Source organism: Perca flavescens, chromosome 1 (genome assembly GCF_004354835.1).
Source record: "Perca flavescens isolate YP-PL-M2 chromosome 1, PFLA_1.0, whole genome shotgun sequence".
NCBI lineage: Eukaryota > Metazoa > Chordata > Actinopteri > Perciformes > Percidae > Perca > Perca flavescens.
In genome coordinates this window covers 26,341,874-26,351,056 of record NC_041331.1, presented here as the reverse complement: position 1 = coordinate 26,351,056, position 9,183 = coordinate 26,341,874, and the positions used below count along the sequence as shown (strand labels likewise).

Here is a 9,183-nt window from a genome sequence, read left to right as displayed (position 1 = left end):
AGTTTTAACGTTTTAACTAATCGCGAAGCCTAACGCGTCAAGGCCTAGCTGTCAGGGAACCATAGTAAAAGCCGGTTTAACAAAGCACTATATTACAGCACAGTTTTGAAATACCTGTTCGCACACCAGCAGCCGTTATCCTGTAACGTTACGCATTCCACATTTTTAATGATTTTGTACAGTAGTTATCGTAGCCAGTCTTTCATATCCTGTGGGGATAGGTCTGGTAATACGAGACAGGACTCTGCGAGAATCTCCCAGCTCTCTGCCAATCACGGGAAAGCATGGTACATGCATGGTCAGTGTGCGTGCGTTTGGTGGAGCAGAGGAGGGGTAATTTCTGTTGTTGTTACCAGGGCTGTTGAGTAAGAGTAAGAGCCCTGTTCTCTGTAAGACATTACGAAACGTGTAAGTTTTCTAGGCACTTTTCTTAGTGCTTTAATAAACCTGTAATGTGAGAACTTTACTCGTCTCCAACTAAGTGGAACATTGTGTGTGCATATATAGGCCTACTGTGAATAAATGGATCGCCGAATCCAAAATAATACAGCCCACTGGATTTATTTTTAGCCCGGAACTGCGTCCAAAACAAGTTAGAGAGGCCTATTAGTTTTGTGAAAGTCAAAGATATGACTGATTATTTTGTGGTGTATTTGGCCTTCTGCATGTGCGTATGAAAAAAAGTCACACAAAATGTGATTTTAAGGAATAAAATAATATAGAAGCTAAAAAGAAGAAAAACATAAAATTGAGGGCTTCTCAATTGTAGGCTAACAATATATTCATATATGATGTATCGCTAAATCTACCCAACACTAGCAGATAGCTATGTATTTCTCAAATAAAATACGTGCAACTGTCAGAATGAGTAGTGTTGAAAAATCTGTGTTTCAGAATCTCTGAAGAAGGAGAGGCTGGGGTCCAAATGAAAGGTTAACACAAAGATTTATTAATAAAAATGATAAGTCAAAATACAGAGAAATTACGCTGCAGCGGGCCTTGGAAATAGTTGCTTAACCCTTAAGTTTCCACATCGATTCCGCCCCGAATCACGGTTGCCCCCCTGCTTTATTCCTCCAATCCCAGGGGCGGTTACTTTTCTCCTTCGTGAGTAAGAGCCTTCCTCATAGGCTCTTTGTTGGCATGGTGACCACTGACATATATATAATGGACCAACAGACCCCGTTGCTCTGTACGGAGACCAGTGAAGGCTATTAGAAGCATTGACATATATATAATGGACCAACAGACCCCGTTGCTCTGGACGGAGACCAGTGAAGGCTATTAGAAGCACTTTTCCGGTGATCTCTTGCTTTACTGCGCAGCCTCCAACTGACAGAGACAACGTGAGCAACGTGTCTGAAAGTTGTAAGTCTTCTGGTAGCTGTTAACCTGACTCCGCCAGATGGATCGCTTCACATTTGCTCGGCACATCCATCTGGGAACTTTGCGTTGGAGAACTTTTGGAAAGGGGTGAAAATACTGTTTAGCTGATTGGATGAAGCATCTGTCTATCACCTATGTTGGTGATAGACGGGCCAAATCAACCAATCAGATCCACGAAGCGTATGAAAATACAACCACAAGCCCGCCCCTGCTGCTGCAGGCAAAGCATAGCTCGTTAGCTCAGCAAGCAGGCAACATGTCGGTAAAGGATATTTGCCGTTTGTGTAACGAGAATTTAGGAATAAAAGGCACCATTTCAGGTTCCCGGACCGCTGTCTGAAAATACTGTTAAGCTGATTGGATAAACCATCTGTCTATCACCACCTAACCCGCCTCAAAACCAACGCTGATTGGCCCGGTCGTTTGGCTAACGGCTCCAAATTTTCTCTATCTCAAGATGCCAGACTGATCTGCGAGTGGAAAACTGGAGCTCGCGAGATCACGACGGTCTCACGAGGCTAGGTAGCTGTGCCAAGAGATATCTCAATCATTCCCAATCTTATAGAGACGGAGAGTGTAGGTGTATGTAAGGAGATAACATGGGCACAGGCTAATTATTGCTAACTAACATGCTAGTTAAAATTAGTAATTAAACCTAAACAGCTAATGTAAGTCTAAACTGCCTGCGAGCTTCTCCTGTACTATACGGTAATTCCTCTACTGTGCGACAGTAAGTCACTTGGTTATGACACAATAGTTAGCCTATTTTTACAAAAACGTCTGCTACAGAGCCATAACGTGAGGTACAAGGTAATGGAGCCTTTTATACATTGTCGTGTTTCTTTAGAAATAAACAACGGACAAATAGAGTCTTTAAAGGCTTCAGATGTAAAGTTATTCACAGTCAAGTGACGTAAAAAATAAATGGCGGTCAGTGGAATGCTAACAAGAGGTGATCGCTTTGTAGCAACAAAATGGCGCCATCGTAGGTTCGCGTTCTGAAGCGAAGCTTACCCCCTTGATGGTGACAGGTTAGACGCATCTTGTTGGTTTTCTTTGCTGTCCAATTAGGAAGGACATGCTCTAAATTCTGCCCCCTAGGGGTCATTTGTACCCATAGATCAAATAGGATCTAACATGCAGATGTCGAGTCTTTTCAAGTTTACAGGAATTAACATTCTATTGTCCTAAGCAAGACTAAAGTACCAGGGGGTTGGAGACTGATAGAGGCAGAAGTTTATTTCCTGCTGTGTGGCAGAAGGTTTCTCTTTATATAATAATAGTTGGTTTTAACCTAATCAATTTAACCAAAGACAGGAAGAGAGGGGGAGAGAAAGGGTCTGTCTTTACCTATTGTTTACAGAGACAAAAGGTGGTGATTGTGATAACCAGATCAGTCTGGACCTATTATTTACAGTCAAATACATTCATTCCTATTTTCATTACCTGGTTACAGCATACAATTTATTACTTAAAACATAAAACATACATAGTTATTAAAATCAGCATTGTTACAACTTTATTTAACTCAACAGTAGTAGGCTAGCATTGTGATCTTTATTTGTAGCATGTGTTACTCTACTTTTCTACTCTGTTCTTCTAATACTAGCAGGTGTGTGAGTGTGTGTGTGTGTGTGTGTGTGTGTGTGAAATGGATTTGTAGGAATCTAGAACAGAGAAGATATAGCTGAAAGAAGAGGATGGGCAATGTCCCTGGTGAGGAAGGGACCAGTTCATCATATAGAGTATAAACCAGCAGGATGGGGTTGTGGTTCAATGTGGGTCTTGCGTGGCAGCTGGTAGTTTTGATTGACACTAGGTTTGATTAATTGTTGGTAGGCTGTTGTCAGTGATGACAGTTTGGCCTTGTAGGGGGAATGAAAAGAAAAAAAGGTTTTATTTGTAAATGTATGTGCAGAAAAACCAGCTCATCCTAGAAAGTGAGGTAATTGGTCAGAAGCTGACATCATGTAGCAAAGTGAAGATGGATGCTTAGTGTGACTGCTGATAAACAGAGAATTTGTGGGTTGTAATGACAGATGAGGGCAAACAGGACTGGGCTCTGAGGAGCACCAGTGGAGAGAATACAGTAGCCATACATGTTGGTATTCCTGTGTGGTCTCAAAATTTAATAAAGTAGTGGTTGCTATAGGTGTTCTGGTCAAAGGCTTTTTAGATCTGGATCTCCAGCCATTGCAAGTGTTTTGTCATTTACTCATTGTATAAAATTATTGTTCTACAGCTGGGACGGGTACAGACATTTGGAGGGGCTATTGCTCTAACCTGGAGCCTTGTGGTAGGACCTCATGTTAAATATAATGATTAGAATCAGAATTACGTAACTTAAACAGTATACTGTATTTTACGCTGCTAAAAACACAACAGAACACTAGTGCAACCAGTTTGTGACCTTACTTCCTGGTTTGCTCACATCATAACTACTATGGCCACTAGAGGGCAGTGCCACTATAAACGTAAATATCTATCTATCTATCTATCTATCTATCTATCTATCTATCTATAAATTGCAGAAACATCTGTCTGTCTGTTTGTGTGTTATGCGCATATCTCTTGAACCGATGGATTTCAAACTTGACAGGTGTCTTGCTATGGGCAAGAGTAAGTGCAGCGCAGACGTTGTTTGGATTAGAAATACAAAAGATATCGTTAAATACAGTATATAGGTAAAAGAAGCACACATTGGCTTTAGCCGCTCTACCCACTGGCCACTCCCCCTCTCACACTGAAGACCAGAGACAGAGAGCAGCGGAGGTTTGGCAACTAAAATGTGACGACAATTCCCGAATTTAAGGACATTTCAAAATCCCACACATGCAAAGCACAACCAGCTACAGACAACAAGTGGCAGCGAGACGCATCTGTATATGTGTGTCCGTGTTTGGGGCCGCGTCTCTCTCTCTCTCTCGCTCTCTCTCTCTGCGTGTGCACTTACACACTCAGTCCGGTTTTGGTGGTTGATTAATGCAAATTTGTGCTGATTAGCTCTCATAACAGGCCGGGTGGGTAACACACTGCCATGAGTCCATGACGCTAATGTCTGATTACTCCACATTGTCATTGTGATATTTTGTGATTTGAGCAGATGGAAAATTCGCAAGTTAAAATTGATGTTGGAAATTTGCAATTTGAAATTGATGGAAAATTCGAAAGTTGAAATTGATGTTGAAAATTTGCAAGTTGAAATCACTTACAAAACCACAATAAAACCACATCCATCACAAACACTCCTGTGTGGCTTACCTTAGGCGCGTTTCAAACTCACATCTACTGAGTGTCAGTCAATGTCATTCCCCACTGGACCATCTCTGGGTCTGAGAAAGAAGAAACATCACCTTCATCAACCTGCAGAGAAACAAAGTTTGTCTTTTCCTTCTGTTGCCCCTTAAACCTCTTAAACATGCAGATAATCCATTAAAAACATCTTAAATGTGCTGCTAATTCTTCAAAAAAAACTTTAACACTTTCCAAGACATAACTGATAACCAATGAAAACCCTTTAATATAGTGTAATACATTTATCTATCCATTGAATAACCTGAAACCTGCTTCACAGATGTCAACCGACTCTGTGAAGTTAACCTTAAAATATTGTGATATGTTTTTAGTGCTTGATAGCTCAGTTGGAAGAGAAACTGTTCCACAGTCTGAAGGTTGTGAGGTCAAATCCCATCTTAGCTGTTTGTTTTTCTGTTTCACAAAATTCTCTAATTGTGAAAAGCCTTTGCCTGAACTCATTTAAATGCATCAGAGGAGGATATCAGTCCCAACATGTTTCTGTCTTCTTTTAGGACAAGAAGTAAAAACATTTTATCAACTCACCAAACAGGAAGTGACTCATAACTCAGCTAAAATGTCTCAGAGGAGTTTGAACTTGCTGATGGAGGTCACAGTGATGTTTTCAACCTGGTCTCATGGGATATACGTATCTCTGGCCACGTTTTCGCAGGGCCACAAATACATACTGTCAAGTAGCCTATAGTCTCGCTTTGCCAGACCTTCCTACACCGCTGCAGAGGAGGGTCTGGCTAGTCCACACAGCATTCCAGGATGGGAGAAAAACGTGCTCTTGTTTATTGGCATTTCTTTAAACCAATCACAATCGTCATGGGCGGCGCTAAGCTCCACACGGAGCAGCTGTAAAATAGCCTCGGCAAGGAACTTGTTTTGGTGGAATGTGTACGTTCAAAAGTTGTTTAAGTCGTGCGAGAGAAAACTCAGATTGGATGAGATGGTGGTCTTGATTTACCCTGCAGAGATCTAAGGAGCAGTTAACCAGAGTCCTCATAAATCCACCAGAGTTAAATATTCCAACACAAAGAAAGTGAAAGGAAACGGACATCGGCGAAAAGACATGCATCCGGTGGAATTTCCTGAGGCACTGTAGCAATCCCGGAAGTGGAACGTCAAGGATGTAGACTAGGTAGCCTATATTCTGCCAGAGTTTTGAGAAACAAATGTCAACTGGAGGTGCTAAAGAGAAGAACTGTAATGTGGCTGAAATGGGTTGTACCTTTTTATTTTACATTATTTATTAAATATAAAATATAAAATCAACATTATTTTAATTTTTTTTTTTAATGAAGCTCAGCACAAATTTCAAACTAATGTATTTTAATTCTGAGAAGCCTATATTTCATGCCTGCACCACATATTGTTTCAATCAGAAAACTTACTCAACTTTACTAATGATGGACTGCCACAACAGCCAAAAAAAGTAAATTAAAAAATAAAGACAACATTTGTTTTCCAGAGGGTTAATTCAGCCAATAAGAGCAATCGGGCTGTTGCCTGGGTAACATTAGCCTGTACCTGTGCACGTCCCTGTTCTACAAGCTTTTCATAAGCAACCTTGAAAATTCTGAAAGATCTGAACTAGAGCTGGGCAATATATCGATATTATATCGATATCGTGATATGAGGCTAGATATCGTCTTAGATTTGGGATATCGTAATATGGTAATATGACACAAGCGTTGTCTTTTCCTGATTTTAAAGGCTGCATTACAGTTAAGTGATGTCATTTTCTGAACTTACCAGACTGTTGTAACTGTTCTATTATTTGCCTTTACCCACTTAGTCATATATCCACATTACTGATGATCATTTATCAAAAATCTCATTCTGTAAATATTTTGTGGAAAGCACCAAAAGTCAACACTACAATATCGTTTCTGTATCGATATCGAGGTATTTGGTCAAAATATCGTGATATTTGATTTTCTCCATATCGCCCAGCCCTAATCTGAACATTTGGATTTGGGTTTAAGATGAAGATGTGCTGTCCATCTTCAGGTAGACCTCCACTACTAGTATATGCATATTAATTTATTGCATTTAAAAACAAAACAAAATTAATTTACCAGATGTGTCCAGTACATTTCCATTGTTTAGGTGTCAGTTAGACAAAACAACTGACACAGTGGTTGAACAGCAGAATGGTGCCTCTGTTGAAACACTAATATCGCAGTAGGCCTACTGGTTTTGTTTGCTGAGTTTTTATTAGATTTAATATATTTTCTGTTCCTATTTCTGTAGCTTCTGTCGTTTTTCTCTTCTTACAGTGAATCTTACTGTGAGTTAAACTGGAGCACCACCTTCAGGCCTTTAGGTGTTGTGTGCTGTTCAGCAGTAATTGAACTGCAGAGAATTATTTAAAAAAATATAATGTCCACCCACTTTGACCTTCATCTTCTTCAGGTAGTTATCAATATTTACATCAGTATGTGTGTATAATCTGGATACTGCATTCCCATGAAAGAACCACATATCTTCACAGTGTACTTTACCTCCCTGAAATGACCACATTAAACCTCTGTAGTCTAAATGTGAGCCCTTGTGGTGCTTGAGTCATGTTTCCCGCAATCATACTGGTAAGGACTTTGCAGTGAAATCCCAGTGGATATAGTTGTGGTGGTTTTGAAGTAGTTGCAGATGGTCTGAAGTATCCCAGTGAAGCCAGAAGTCTTGGAGAACAAGAACTGTTTGACATTCTTCTACTGGTATTCAGAAAATGAGAAGAGTCCTCCTCTGCTGGTGAGCACTCTTCTATACAAGGAGCTATCAGACATGAGGGGGGATATTATACTTGTGAACTTATAAGGATCTTTGTCACTTAAATACATAACTGTCACAACTTTATTTAACTGGATACAAATTGAATTAAAGTAAAGTGAATTAAACAAATTCACACCATACAATCCAGCACTTAGTAAACATATGAGAATAATACTTGCTACTGCTGACTTTGGAAAAAAAGAACTGTGGTTTGCAGTATTAAAAAGGCGAAATATAAAAAAAATTCCAGTAACTAAATAATATAAACAGTAGGTACATAAAAAGAAAAGTCATCTATGGAAAAAGGCCTATAGTAGAGGTCCACAATTAACTCCTCAAATGTAAAGGACAGTGTTTGAAGGACACTGATTTTGTTCTTTAATTTTATTAAATGAAAATACAGTATTCCTCCATCCTGCACGATATCATTATGTGACATATGGATCAACTTTTGTTTGTACGCTTTAGGTTACAGCCTGCAAGTTACAGTGTAATGTTTATGACAGTAAATGTTCTAGAACATTTATGAAGAAAACACTGAACACACAGCACAGAAAATTAACTTTTTCACACTTTTGTTATTTTACTCATTACACACAGGCCCTAAATACACACATGCACAAACACCTGTACCAACACATTGTCATAAATAGCCTGCCTATCCACAAGCATTACTGGAGATGTGCCCTGAGCAGATGGGGGTTCGGTGCCTAGCTTAAGGGCAAGAGTCCCAAGAGGCAAACTGGCACCTCTCCACATTCCTTATTTAAACCAAAGTAGAAAGAAGTTTTGATTGTTCTTTCTTTGCTTCTTGTGGCAGACTCTAGTCACAGAAGTAGCTGACGGGTGTGACCATGAAGGTGATGGTTTCTGGTGGTTTTCAGGCATGACAGTAGAGCTGCAAAGATTAACCGATTAGTTGTCAACTCTTAAATTAATTGCCAACTATTTTGATAATCGATTAGTTAGTTTGAGTAATTTTTTAAGACAAAAGTAAAAATTCTTTGATTCCTGATTCCTCCTTCCTTGCTTTTTAAATGTGAATATTTTCTAGTTTCTTTTCTCCTCTGTGACAGTAAACTGAATATCTTTGAGTTGTGGACAAAACAAGACATTTGATGACCTTTTAGAGACCAAACAACTAATCGATTATTCAAGAAAATAATCGACAGATTAATCGACTATGAAAATAATCGTTAGTTGCAGCCCTACATGACACCAGTATCACATATGAACAAATCACATATACCTGAATGAGTCAGAGCCTGCCACTAGAGGGTGAGCTCTACCAACAGATTCCCTTCAGCAGAAAGAAACACCATTTCCTGCTTTCCTGAAGGTATGGAATTCAGATTTCCATCCTGTATCACAGACAAGAAATCCCTTGATGGTTATATCTATTATTTGTCATGTTCTTAAACTGTGTTTGATTGCCACATATCTCTTTTAATCATCTGCCTTGCTGCCATCCAGGCACCATGCCTGCCTGACCTGTGCCTATGTGAATGACCCATCAGGTTTAATAACTTACCTTCAAGTGTTTCCACAAATTGTAATGCTACAGTCCAGCACATACACACAGGGGTACTCATTCACACACACACACACACACACACACACACACAATTTCCTCCTTCCAGTGGTCCACAGACCTCCCCTTTTTCACTCAGTCTGGGCAGGCTGCCAGCTTAGCCCTCCCTCCCTTTCTACCTCTCTCTCTCT

The 9,183-nt window shown here is 39.8% G+C and overlaps 1 long non-coding RNA gene across 1 annotated transcript; it reads right to left on the bottom strand.

Moving 5' to 3' along the window:
* Nucleotides 1-7,994: 7,994 nt before the first annotated feature.
* Nucleotides 7,995-9,080, bottom strand: LOC114545234 (uncharacterized). Its single transcript, XR_003692384.1, has 3 exons — nt 8,993-9,080; nt 8,711-8,822; nt 7,995-8,359 (listed from the first exon to the last, which is right to left on the bottom strand). It is a non-coding gene; the product is annotated as an uncharacterized LOC114545234 (long non-coding RNA).
* Nucleotides 9,081-9,183: the final 103 nt, after the last annotated feature.